This window comes from Saccostrea echinata, unplaced genomic scaffold (genome assembly GCF_033153115.1).
Source record: "Saccostrea echinata isolate AGI-Se365-2 ecotype Australia unplaced genomic scaffold, CSIRO_AGI_Sech_v1 ptg000033l, whole genome shotgun sequence".
NCBI classification, from domain to species: domain Eukaryota; kingdom Metazoa; phylum Mollusca; class Bivalvia; order Ostreida; family Ostreidae; genus Saccostrea; species Saccostrea echinata.
The window spans coordinates 15,302,733-15,317,782 of NW_026889782.1; the positions used below are offsets into that span (position 1 = coordinate 15,302,733).

Consider the following 15,050-nt stretch of genomic DNA (forward strand, 5'->3'; position numbering starts at 1 on the left):
CTTCATGATGTAAGTGAAACAAAAAATATTGTAAATGTACAGGTTTTCTCGGTCAACCCTCGTAATTTTAGCTAATAGATGGATTTGTTTGCTGTATGTAATTAATCACACAAAATGTATTGTTGGCCAAAGATATTGACCAATTTGGTCAAATGCAGTATTAAACTCACATGAAACCAAAGTCAAATGGCAAAATTGTGATATTTTCAAAAATTTGTATCTTTTTTCTTGCATGTATGTATGAATTTTAAATCTCTAGAAAACCTTTACAAAAGAAGTATAATTAAGAAAATACATAAATGAAAATGTTTTGTCCTTTTGTCTTTGTTTTTAAGCAAAATTATTTATTTTTAGCGAGAAATTGGCTAACATAGTACTAATTCGGCGTTAGGCAACAAATAATTAATCAAATAGCCTTTTCAAAATCTAAAGGATATTCTGTGATTTCGGAATAATTTATATCGATGAAATACATTGCAATGTCTTTGATTTTACTTGAGGGTTGAAATTTCTGAAAAGTGAATGAAATGAATTTTCAATGAAATGATTTTCAGAATTTGGTGAAATCAGTAATTTTTGTTGGGGTCTAATTTTCGTTCTTTTCGAGTTTTGAAGAGTTCCACAAATTTATGTCTACCACGAAATGTAAAATGTCATTTACAAAACTATCCAACTCTTCATCCACGATATCAAAATTCCCAGAAATCCAGTTTTTTTTCCTCAATCTTTGAAAATTTGACCCCCCCCCCCAAAATATGTAATTTAACAGAAGCTGTATTTGAAAAATGCCTTCATTAGATATCTAAAGATAACAGTGTTTGTATCATTAACTGTTTTCATTAATGTTTTTTGTCTCATACAATCTGTTGTTTTTTCAATGTTGTAATGAAGTAGTTTAAGAATAAAATAGAAAATTTATTTGTTCGTTTTTAGACAATGCATAAAAACTGATTAATTGTTATATAATACCTTTCTAAAAATCCACACATATATAAGACGAGGAGTAAGCATTACCTTTCAACCGGTCACACCTGCTGTGTGCTCTTTGTCATAATCGGGCAACCGGAGAAAAAACCTAAGGCGATAATGACCTAACAAATTGTACGAAAAATTTCAGTCAGTATTCGACTACATGACAGAGTGTATTTGCCAAAATGGGCATTGTATGGACCATGAAATTTGTGAAATATCGACTTTAAATGAGACTAATCATATCCTTATTTCATCAACTTGTTTGTGAATAGCCTTGCCTCGCAAGAAATTGTACGTTAAACATGTTCAACCCGGAGCCATAAACCCCATATGCAAGTGAAAAAGGTACAGTACAGGCAACGCGGATCCCGTATTTCCCGCGCCCCGTCGCGGTATATACACAACGCGGGATTTGGCCAGGTGAGACAGGTAAACCGCGTTCCCTCCGCGGTAAACAGATCACCTACCTGTCCCCGCCGCGGTTAAATCATCGATCAAAAAGTATCGTAAACAAACGGGAGTTATCTCCCCGAACAGAAATTAGCGAAATTAATTTATGTCAACTTCTCTGCATAACTTGCGAATCTATATTAATTAATTTTTACTTATCTAAATATGAAAGAAAAATGAAAAAAAAAGTAATTTGAAAATGATAATAAAGCAGAAATATTAAAAGCTGTCTTAATAATTTTATTTATAATATATATTAAATGAGGATTTCAGTGAAGATCGATAGTACATGTATATAATTCAAAAATGTGCTTTTATTATCTTCGTCATTTAAACTAGGAGACAAAACGTAATGGGCGCTTATAATTTTACTGTTTAAATATGCGAACTACAATTAAATAAATTTATGAAATGCACATGCTAAAAGTCAGTGTGAGTTCGGTCAGCTTTTAGAAATCCAAAAAAAAAAAAACGAGCTAAATTTGGCTTTAGTTAATAAACAAACGCATACATATATTCTGCTTTCTGTGCATTCGGTTTCAGTTGCGATCATTTCCAGCGTATATGGATTAACAGACCAAGAGCAGAGAAAATCATGCCCATGGAGATTTACACCTGTTCTACTTGACCTTTATAGCGAGCTTGTTAAACTCTCCGAAATACCACACATCTGCTGCTTTCCTCTTTATTTTTTTTTTCTTTCTCAATTTCAGATGAAAATATACAGAGGTAAATTTGTATAGATTGTTTCCTTCTATATAAATTTATCGTTCCCAATCAATAATACAATTTGAATAGACGTATTAAAAAAAGTTTCAATAAAATGTTTCAACAAACGGAGAAATAAATAAAAAAAATCATGATAATGGATATTTTTTTCTTATCTAGAAACACCGACAGGCTTATCATCTATTATGATTAAATAAACACAGATTAATTTAACGGCATACATAATTTTAATTTTTCCCTTAATTGATCTATCAAGCCCCTTAGCCGATTGATCATACGACATAACAAAAGCGATGTACTCTTAATTATAACTTCTAGGAAATCCCTAGAACTAGCGTGGTGCTTGTGGGCCATTTTTTATTCAGTTTCATAAAAGGCGTTGCAGTGAAAGGATATATTATTCTGCGATTTCACTAGTATTATGGCGAGGAGATCCGGTGTGCGTGAAGACAAACATTTTCTAGTCAAATATCTGTGTGATGACAATTTCCAAGTGAGGAGCCGTGCGTACTTCAAATGTGATAGTGACATTGTGATTTCTGTTGGTGAAGAGTATGACGTCCAGTGGGGTCGCCCCAAGGAAGTGGATCGAGCCGTAGTTCTTGGTACCGGGTCCTAACAGGAACTTCGAGTGAGGATGAGAGAGATGGAAAGTTTGACAGAGCCATCATCTCCGAGCTCTCCCCCAAGCTCGCTATCGCCTTCTCCACCAGCATCTCCAGCACCAAAACGAAGGAAAATTCCAAAGACCCTTGTAAGTAAACCTTTGTTATTTTTTAGTAGGAGAATTCTTCGGGAAGGGGGGGGGGGCACATCCATATCCGCGAATGACAGAAAATGACAGTAGTTGAGTTCATTTGTAAAGATGTGTGTGTCAAACAATGTGTATATAATTCTGACCATGTTTCTTTGCGCTACACACAGGTAAACATGTACATGTTAATTTCTTCAAATTGTCAATTGCACAGGATTTTACATATTGGTTCTATTATCAAAGCCACAGGAACCGGGGACACGGGAGGGGGGCATAAATTGAATACTATTATAATAGAAAACAAAGCTTCTGTATGCTAGTGCCTACTAAGTAATTCCGTTTGATAACCTTTTTCTGTCAAGGAATTTTTGGTAGTTTTGTTCATATGGACCTGTTGATAGAAATGGAATCAACCTGATCTCCTTCTGTACTTTCAATATTTTCATTATGATTGAATGATCTACATTTCTGAAAAAAAAATCTCCTTCTGTACTTTCAATATTTTCATTATGATTGAATGATCTACATTTCTGAAAAAAAAATTATATTTCTTAAAGACTTATGTTTATTAAATTACCACTTGATCATCAATTCATGTATTGAATATTAAGTACCGAAAACACGGTAATACAAAGTGCCCAAGCCGTGTGCGTTGAACCCTGACTACTATCTTGGTTCGTTTATCAAGTGATTTCAATAACAAATGCACAATCATTTGAACCACGAAATAGGTATAAAACAAATACACACGTATTATTTGTAATGATAATAGATAAATAAGACAATTCAGTTATCATTTAACTTAACTGCTTAATGAATACTGAAACATTGCTGAACGAAATTTTTAATAATAACGTCTTTAAGATTAAATTACGAAAATTAGATAAATGCCTGCTGGCCATTCATCCCACCAACTGATCTGATTATCATTCATAAACTTCCTGGAGATCTTGGATGTATGTTTGGGATCGTTGTCTTGCTGGAATCTGTGAGGTTCAGTACCAAAGCTCGTCTGAATAAATGGCAAGAGGGTGTCCCGCAATATGTTCTCGATGTAAAATGTCGAATCCATTATGCCCTCAAAAAGTCTAATTTTAGAGGCCCCACGTTTACTCTGTAGCACAGGAATCTAGAGAGTTTGTTTTGGTGTAGCTGAATTGAACACTCATCTGAAAATATAACGTCGTCGAACTTGTCGTTCTCGGCAATCAAACGTTCACAGAATGCAACTCGTTTCAGTTTGTTAGCGTCACGAACCATTTGCCCATATCTTGGTTTAGAATGAGTAAAACCACTTGCTGATATGGCCCACTTTGTTGTACTCAGTCCAAAGCTTGCACCGTCTTCCCTCAGCATCCGATGGATTTCCGTGCTTGATACAGTACTGTTTTTCGATATGTATTCTTTTATCAGTTCAGTGTCCCTCAGACTAACGCTCGTCGATACCACTGGGGGTCTGGTTCACGAATATCGCCAAATAATCCAATCTGGTACTTGTGTATCCAGTAGGATACAGTGTCTCTGCAAACCGTGTGTCCCAAAGAACGCAGCTCTCTGTGTATTGTGGCAGTCTGTGCATTTGGATAATGCGTAGTTTTACTTCGTCACAAATCCGCCCCATTTTCTTCTTCGTATAACTATGAGAATGGTGTAGTTGGGGTGTTGGTTTGCTTACAATTTTGAGCAAGTTACGCAATGTTACATAGGACGTACATCCGCCCCTGGTGTTACGCAATTTATTTTTTGGTTTATAGAGTTTTATATTTTGTTATCTTGACATCTTCCTAAAATAATTTCCCCCTTTTATATAGTTTTTTTTATATCTATTTTAAGTTTCCCGAATTCTAATTTTATTGAGAAAAAAAAGTTGTTTTGGTGTAGTGATTCCATGTACCATGTGTACTGACTTATAAACATCGCTGTCAAGTTATCAGGTAAGCCGTTTCGCTTGACCAAACACGAGGGGATACGGTAGAAAGGATCGCTTGGTATCGTTGATGTACACAAAAGCAAATTAACTAACATTGTGCAATAGGTACAGTGATAAATCCAATCTTACATTTACCTTCCAACTTTTTGACAACCAATTCACTCGTAACAGATTTATCATAATGATTATACACAACGTAGGAAGAAGTCGTTTTATTTAATCATAAGTGTTACTTGTATTTCATATTACTTCAATGCGTACATTCGCACTCGTGAAAATATTAAAAAAAAAATCCCGTCCAATTCGTGTTTCCCCCCTTTTTTAATACATGATAATAATTACGAAGATTTTTACGATTATAAACATAATGTTTACTATATTTCAAATAATCTTCATTTTACACATATACAAAATTAATTTACAAATAGTTCTTACATGTATCTAATTAATTTCAGCAATATAAAATCCTGGGTAATCCATCCCCCTTCACTTGAACGGACTAGAGTCCAGACCTAAAAATAAATAAATGAATAAAATAAATTACACATAAATTGAAAATAATATATTTTATATCTCTAATTCGAGTTTAGTGTAATACGTTGTATAATTTATCATGATTATCGATATTGTAAAGAATATTTTTAACAACTGTTAACAACACGTATTGCAAGCTATTCTTAGGAAATGTGAGAATCTTATGATTTAAAGTATGTATAGTAATAATTGTTTTTAATAGAAATATTGTAGACTAAATCTTTATTCCATTTCAGGAGAAATCTGGAAAGCCTAGAGCAACCGTCATTGCTGATGGATCTCCACCTGATGTTTCCGTCACGGCGCAACCGACAGTTAGCAGCCACGATGCGCTTGCGACTCAGACAGAGCCAAAAGAAAAGCCGACCACATCGACGGGCACGCCATCCACTCCAACAGAAAGCCTCTTACACCATCCAACTCCTGTGCGATTCCGAGCCTACAGGCAATCTACGGGGGAAGAGAGCGTGCACTCGGCCCTAATGTGCATGATGAAGAAGATGAATGATATGCAACAGACAATAGACATTTTAAATAAAAAGGTTGACGCTTCCAATCGTCGAAGTGCGGCTTATGAGGCTACTCTGAAGACTCTCCTAGGGAACACTAACATTCTGATTGACATTGGCCGAAACTCCGAGCGTGAAAAACCACAGGAAACACCGACTGTGACAAGTGAACCAACCAGTGACGATAATCTACATGTCAGTGATATTCCAGAGGAATACAAGTTTGAAGACAGCGAACTCCAACAGATCGTGAGAGATTCCAGAAACGCTGGGAACTTTGCTGTTAACCTATCTATCCAGGAGATTGTGACCAGAGCTCTATGGAGAGGGGGATTTGCGTTTCCAGTATAACGGCGGCGGAAAACACAACAAAAAGGAATTGGACCCCGTAAGGAAGACAGTTGTTCGGAAATATGTGTGTTTCTTTTATCCTGAGGTTGCCAGTGATGATGCGTGGAGAGAGCGTATTGTTTCCAGAGTTAACGAGTCACTTCGAAGGAACGACAAAAGATGCAAGAAGGTCAATGCTTTAAGTGACATTTCCGTCTGTGACATTTCCATCCCTCCCTTGGAGCCCACGTGTGACGACGATGTATTTACTTTCACGGAATAGACTTTGTGCTTACCTTGGAATGAATTACTGACATTACATGAAACTTTGTGATTTGGCATTGTTTCTTATGCTAGTTGTGTTTACAGTGGTCAACTTTTAAATTGACGAGACAGTTATAATCTTTTGAATATAATGTTAAATAGCTGCATGTTCAATTGTATGAGTTGTTCTGTAATTCATAAGAAAATAAACTGTATGTTTCTATTGCTTGTTTTCTTAGAAAATAAAAAAAAGACCAAAAAATTTATGTTCTATAACTTATTGAAGAAAGGAAAAGTAAGAGATATATGAAGTGATTTTTAAGGTCAGATATTTTGAAATAAATACTGACCGTCTGTGTATATTAGAACAGGAAGTATTACATAACGCTCCAGGGTCTGTTAAATTTGCGCCAGAGTAACGCGTACGGTACCTGGTCAGTTGTGTACGATCGACCGAGAAGTATACTCCATACTTTCAATTAAAAAAGAGTTATTCTACAATTACTGGATAAAGAAAGGGGCACCTGAGAGAACTGTACATTTGAATTTTATGTGATAAATCTGAAAAACAAAATGGCAACACCTTCAATTTTTTTTGAAAAAAAAAATCACGTCATTTTGCTATATGACTAAAGACATTTCTGAATTGAGATGCACGAATTCTAGTATAATATTTTGTTCACCTAACGTTATCTTTAATACTGATATTTAAGCAGAGGAAAAATAGTCGAGAAAACGGACCGCACAAGCTGATCGAGGAAACTGCATTTTGATGCAATTTTAATTTTGAAACGATGACAAATATTCTAAGATTGAAATAAATTAGTTAAGAATTACAAGATAGATTTTTTAAATTTTTTTTTTACATATAAAAACAGATGGATTAAGACTCTAAATGAGCTGACAATATATTTAATCCAAATTTCACAGCAGATCGACGTACAATATTTAGCTTTTACATGATGCATACTTCTAGATAAACGTGTCATCACTTTAGGGAATTACGAATGTTATAGTTCGGATATCGGTAAATAATATTGGGGGAAAATTAGTGACATAATATTTGAAAAATATAACGACATACATATATGTAACTTAATAGCAGTACAACATTTATACATGTACACAGTATTATGCATATAATATTTGAAAATAATTCCGACCATAAACTTATTTATTTCTTATAACCATCCATGATTATCGACAACCGTTTATACAGGTAACAACACTCAAGCTGCAGAATAACGGTAGCTGACCCCGCCGCGGTGTAAACACGGTCGCAGGTAGTACCGCGATCAAAACCCGCGACGGTGTAACGCGGAAAGGATTAACACACCGCCGAGGGGACGCGGTCTAATACGGGATCCGTGTTGCCTGTACTTTATATTGCTATATAAATAAGGGACGTTGACAAAACAAAAGTTAAAGTTATCACAATTTTCATGAAGTTTTGTTTTTAGGTTACCATTAAGGTCTTCTGTAGTAAAATATTCAAATATGAAACAGGTTTCTCAGACTGAGTCTATCTAAATGTTGAATAGAAGATGCAGCATTTAGAAGATTTTGAATAAATTTTGCTTCATATGAATACAACCAGAAGTCTCTGATGAGACTGTAGCTCTACTGGTCTGTTTGTATAACAAAAGAAAAGTAGCACTTGGATTTGAAACATTGCAACATGCAACAATAAATAGAATTATGTATCTTAATGTAGTCTACTTTTGTGACAAGTTATATTGAAATCAAATGAAAACTAGGAGTAGTAGCGTTTTGAAAGTATTTCATGGAAATTTCTATTTCTAGTAACCATGACAACACCATTCACCCAAATAAAAAAAAACAGAAATACATATTATGTATTGTAGTGTATTCTAACTGTGTGCCAAATTAGATTGAAATCAGACCAAAATTGTAGGAGGAGTAACATTTTAAAGGAATTTCACAGAAATTTCTATTTTATGTAACCATGGCAACACTGTTCATCGAATTCAAAAACCAATGCAATAAATTATGTATCTTAGTATAGTCTTCTTGTATGCCTAATTATATTAGAAGCAGACTAAAACTGTAGCAGGAGTAGCGTTTTAAAGGAATTTCACAGAAATTTCTATTTTTAGTAACCATGGCAACACCGTCCATCGAAATCAAAAACCGATGCACTAAATTATGTATCTTAGTGTAGTCTACTTGTGTGCCAAGTTATATTGAAATCGGACCAAAACTGTAGGAGGAGTAGCGTTTTAAAGGAATTTCACAGAAATTTCTATTTTTAGTAACCATGGCAACACCGTCCATCGAAATCAAAAACCGATGCACTAAATTATGTATCTTAGTGTAGTCTACTTGTATGCCAAGTTATATTGAAATCGGACCAAAACTGTAGGAGGAGTAGCGTTTTAAAGGAATTTCACAGAAATTTCTATTTTTAGTAACCATGGCAACACCGTCCATCGAAATCAAAAACCGATGCACTAAATTATGTATCTTAGTGTAGTGTACTTGTGTGCCAAGTTATATTGAAATCGGACCAAAACTGTAGGAGGAGTAGCGTTTTAAAGGAATTTCACAGAAATTTCTATTTTTAGTAACCATGGCAACACCGTCCATCGAAATCAAAAACCGATGCACTAAATTATGTATCTTAGTGTAGTCTACTTGTGTGCCAAGTTATATTGAAATCGGACCAAAACTGTAGGAGGAGTAGCGTTTTAAAGGAATTTCACAGAAATTTCTATTTTTAGTAACCATGGCAACATCGTCCATCGAAATAAAAAACCGATGCACTAAATTATGTATCTTAGTGTAGTCTACTTGTGTGCCAAGTTATATTGAAATCGGACCAAAACTGTAGGAGGAGTAGCGTTTTGAAAAATTGTTTACAGACAGACGGACAGACAGACAGACAGACAGACAGACAGACAGACAGACGGACGGACGACGGACACCTTACTATCGCATAAGCTCTTCTGGTCTCTGACCAGTAGAGCTAAAAATAGGCCTGCTAACCGTGAAATTAGTACCAATGGGAAATCCGATAGATTGTTCCAAGACTTGATCTCCTAAAGTACATAGTACAGTAAAACACGCCTATAGTGTACACGATTAAAACGAGGTGATGCTTACAGCGAAGTGAGTCCCGGCTTTAAAATATACTGTAAACTAACTGCTGCATTCCGTGGAAGCCCATATCTTGAAATAAATAATAAATTTTCTCCTCACATTACACCGATTAGTCTCAACATTGTTGAGTTAAATTGATAATAAGGTTAAGAATATCTTTACTGACAATAATTTACATTAATCCAGTACATGTATTGCAGTCAATAAAATATGAAACACATGTAAGCGTGCATGTTCAAAAAACCAGTTCAACTTTCAAACAACTGTAACCGACTGCATTGAAAGAATGTACACATATGTTGTCATTCATGTAATTCTGTTCAATGAAAATAAAGTTTTCATTTACAAATACTGTGCTAATAAGGCATAGAAACTTGTTTCCTCTCTTTTATAAAATGACTAATGCATATGGTCTTGCAGTGATCTAAAGTCCCCGAAGGTCAACATCATGACCTATTACCCTCGATTTGATGATGTTTATTCCTTGGATTTTAAAATAGCCAGAGCAAGTGATTCTTGAAGCTGAACTGTTTAAGTGTAGGCCTTGTATAAAACAGTTAGCCTTCCTAAAATATATTTGACTGTTGTGAAGAAGAGGTTGATTGCAGTGTACTTAGTGTTTATAACATTTATATAACACTCAATAGGACGAGTCACCTATTTGGAAAACCATGAGTAAAATCCGACTAAACAATTTACCTGGCCCCCGGGATCATGAAACATCTTAAGCTTAAGTCAAAATTCTTATGTTCTATTTAGTTTTTGTAAAAGTCAATCAGAACAAAATTAAAATATTTGTCAATATTGCTTTACAAAAGTGGTGTTGTCTTCAAATTTAGAGATAAATTCAATAATTAATAAACATTTTACAGGTGATTGAAAGAATGAATCTTCATAACACTGCTTTCTCGCCCCTTTTTAAATGCAGAATTTTACCTTTTCAAATCAGAACATTGTTATATTATAGCTAAAGTCTTCAAGCATAGTCTGTATAGATACTCATAAAAGATTTTTTTGGGAAAGAGACTTTCAATATATACATTATATCGATTAAATAAAATCGTATACTTCACTGTAAAATCCCGGTTTCGCCATTACAGCTATGTAGGTCGTTGTATTATTTGAATGAGAAGGCGGAGCGTCTATCAAGCGTGCGATTAGTATGAATACATTACCGTGTGTTTGGGGTGTACTAAGTTTTATGATTAACTGACACCTAAAAAGCCTTTTGTCATGCTAGAGACTGACAAAATATAAGCATACATATTTCATTTGGCTGGCTTAATTTTGATGTTTTTTCTACTTAACTTACGAGTCGTATTTGAAATGATTTACTAGAAATTTGTTAAATTATTTATACATTAAATACACAATGGAATTTGAAAATAGAACGTATCACGAAGGATACACTATTTTTCATACTTTAAAGAAACTTTATTTTTTTGAAAAAGAGATAATTAATAAATTCAAGCTTATTACATAATAAGAAATTTTTCATACATATATATTATTTTGCAAAATCCGAGGGCTACATCAAATACACGTAGGCGGTTAAATTATGATATAAAACTACACTCGGTGTATAAAAAATAGATAGTTAAGAAAGTCAAAATTTAAACGTTAATTAAACGTCAGTATCATCGCTGGTGGATAAAGAAACATCAGTGTCAGTGTACTTTGTACAGTCCAAATTGCATTGTTTCAAAAATCCTGTTTATTCATGCCAGACGAGTTAATATAATCTTCCTCATTTAGGAATTCATTAATTGTCGAAATCCACTCCTGTACTTTTTGATAGTAAGATAAATAATAAATCACTCCGAGGTATTTTCAACGCTCTTTTTCATTCGACTGATTTTTTTTTACTAATGCATGTATCTACGTTGATCGGACATGTGAAAGGGTCATACAAATGCATGTTCTTGCTTTTAAACATTATGCTTTAAAAATACCTGCGAACATGGACTTTTTTTTACATGATCTGTCCAAAAAAAAAAAAAAATTGTGAAATTTTGTGCCGATGTAAAAAGTTATACAGTGTAGCATTTGCTTCAGAAGAAACCCGTAGCTTCCCTCAATTCAAATTAGGGGTGCTTTTTGTGCAAATGTATTCATCCAGTGACTTTTCATCCGATACACAGGGTTTTTTTGAGCGCTCCGTACTTCAATTTCTTTCTCTGAAGGTTTCCTCTATTGGAAGTATGCATTTGTGCACTGGTAACAAGCAATTTATTTTTCTAAAGATATGATGAATTGGTGTTTTTAAAATAACGGACTATAAAATTAATGACAGTTTTAACTGAAAAAAAAATCTTTCATATCTTCCAAATCAATGAACAGAGCACTGATATATATTTAGGGACAAGGGCAAATGTATAATATGTACCCACATTAATTTAAATTTTAAAATTAGAACTGTATTAATGAGACACAAGCAGTAAGTGCAAACTATATGTTACAGCCCTTCGAAATAAATTGATAGATACCGAAAAAAATCAAACAAAATCGACTGAAAATCTTAACACATCTTAATCATAAAAAGTTTTTTCCAAGAATTTTAATTACCCATTTGAAAAATGATTTGACCATCGATAGCTCGCAGACACAATGTCGCATAGGTGTGCTCAAAGCGTGGAAGTGAATAGATTTGAGTCACGTGTTGAGTGCTTTGTTATTCATGAGGTCAAAGACGGGTTGAAATTTGTAAACAAGGTGCCTTTACTATGGAGACAAGCACCCGTGATTTTGCAAAAATAGCAAATGAGCGCAAGACTGTTTCAATTTCTTTCATGAATGTAAATGACTAGTATAACTCTTTACATTGACCATATTCACGACAACTTGAAACATCCGTGCGCTCATATATAAACTGGGCTTGCAAAATGGGGGTGTGGCCTAAAGTCTTTGAGAAATCGATGTAAACAACATACCCCTGCTATATTAATCACATAAATACCTAATTACAGTGCAAGGAAGTAAAAATTGAAATTGAAATTAATAAACCACAATGTTTGATGGAAAGATTGAGGCAAAAGTATGTATAAAATCTTTAATTTAATTTTTTGTAAATTATCGGGGGGACAGATTTGGACGTTTAAACGATTCATCCTTTTGACTTAAGTCTAAGTTTGTTCATGATCCTGGGGCCTGGTGTCACATCATTTAAAGCCTTACTAATTTCTCGTATATTGAAATTGTGATTCTGCTTTCATTGAAGAAAACTGATTTCTCTCTATCTAAAACATTGCATATATTACGGAAGTGCTCCAAGGAATATTCAAAATAACCCAACTTCACTTTAAATATTTTCCCGTTATAAAATGATATTGTCAAGCTTAATAAGAAAACACAAATAGTTATAGCAATTCTAAAGTAGGTAAATCATCACACTGCTTTTTTTTACTACGTTTACGCAGCTACGCAGAAGAGTAAAGGCTAGGTATATACATTTCTATGCAAATCAACTAATCAAAATGCCTAAGGACCATATTTATTACACAGAGAAAGTTAAAACTTATTGTTTAATACATACTTAGTACCCAAGACATGAGTTAGCCAGTACACATTATGACGTCATATTATAATTTATATATTATATAATATTCTTTAACGAGGTTCGCTCCTGAGCTTTTGAGCAGATTTATATCTTAACCTATATTTCAAAAATTCTGCATAAAGTTATAATTCTTACAATAATTTTGAATTCTATAATGCCAATTAAACTATATTCAGTTAAAACTCCATGATTTAATTCCATACCAAAAGCATTAAGTGAGGAACTATATTCTGTGGCGGAAGGTTTTTTAGAAGAAAATAATCAATTTTTCTCATTCGAAGTATTTAAAGTATGCTAAGTTTGGATTCCTATTTTTACATGCAGTCTGCACACAGAGTTATTTTGTGCAGTGAACTGTTTTATACCGGTCCTAAATTATATGTTAAATAAACTTTCATGAATTCTATCATCATATTTGATAAATATAGCAAATATATTGTGAAAATCAAGAAAAAAAATATCCCTATTTTAAGCTTAAAATTAGCACTATTTTAGTAATATCTAAAAATTAACATCACAGACCCCCACTTTTTATTTTCTTTTCTAAATATATAAGATACTTTTAACCATTCCTCTTAAAGTCAGTAAAATGTCATTACTCTCAAATGATATTTTTGCTTGTTAAATTTTTAATGCCAGAAAAATGAATTTTTTTGAGTGCAAAAAGGTTAAATAACTGGATATGCGGAGTAATTTGAAAATTTTATACTTGTCACAAATTTTAATGTGTCTATTCAAGATGAAATAAGACTGTGTTTGTTCCCATAATTTATTTGAATAAAAAATATTGGAGGAAAAACTTTAAAAATTGATTTATTTGAAAAACGTATTTACAGTGCAAAAAGGTCAAACTAAATGCTCTGTAGTGCCAAAAGAAGCGCATTGACCCCCATTTTTTGTTTTGATTTTTAATTAAGCTATGTGTATAAATTCTAAAAAATATACGTGATTAAAAATTCACATTACTTTTGATGGCAGGATCCAACCTCCTTAATACACAAGATTATAATGAATAAAAATGCTTCGGCGCAAGGGCATGCTCTATTTTATTTAACTGCAACAAGTTGTATTCTGGAGCAAATTATTCCAAAGACTGCTGATATTGCTGCACAAATATCAACAGTTCATGTGTAAATTTTTTTATTTTTAAAGTTTTAAGTTGAATCCGGGTAAAAATGTACAGTCCGGTATAAGTTTCCTCAGATTCCGACAAAATGATAACATGCCTAGGATTTGTGCAGCAGTTTTATTAATCTACAGAATATTCTTCTTAGCATTATACAATTTTTATGAAAAAAATAAATAGGGTAATCCCTTGCGCCGAAGCTGTTTTATTGATGTGTTTTATTACCTCTAGTAGGTAAGAACAATGACGTTATAATATGACGTCATAATATGTACTGGCTATAACATATCGTGAGTACTTAGTATGCATAAGAAAATAAATCAAAACTTTCTCTGAATAATAAATATACCTCTTATGCGTTTTATTAGCTCATTTGCATAGAAACGCCTAAACCTAGCCTTAACTCACATGCGTAGGTTAAGGACTCCCATATGTACGTCAGCCTATGTAGAGATTCGGAAAAGCTATTATGGCCTCACGTTAAAACAATACAAATGAATCTCGATGAATAAATACCATATGTTCTTTTTAAGGTCAAGATCTAGTAAATGAAAAGAGCCTACAGATTTCTCAAACTTGAGAAATAAATTCCTTTTATGATGCTTTATAACTATAGCGCGGTCAAATAAGGTGTATCGGGGCATAATTTGCAAGAAAACAAGACGAAAAACCATCTTGTAAACTGTCATTTTCAATGAAAAATTATGAAAACCAGTCAAGAATATGGGAGTTTTTTCCATATCAGACGAAGGAAATGTATTCAGATTGCCTACAGT

General features: G+C 33.5%; 1 pseudogene; it reads left to right on the forward strand.

Annotated features, from left to right (window-relative positions):
• Positions 1-2,558: 2,558 nt before the first annotated feature.
• On the forward strand, positions 2,559-6,491 carry LOC133198182 (uncharacterized; annotated as a pseudogene).
• Positions 6,492-15,050: the final 8,559 nt, after the last annotated feature.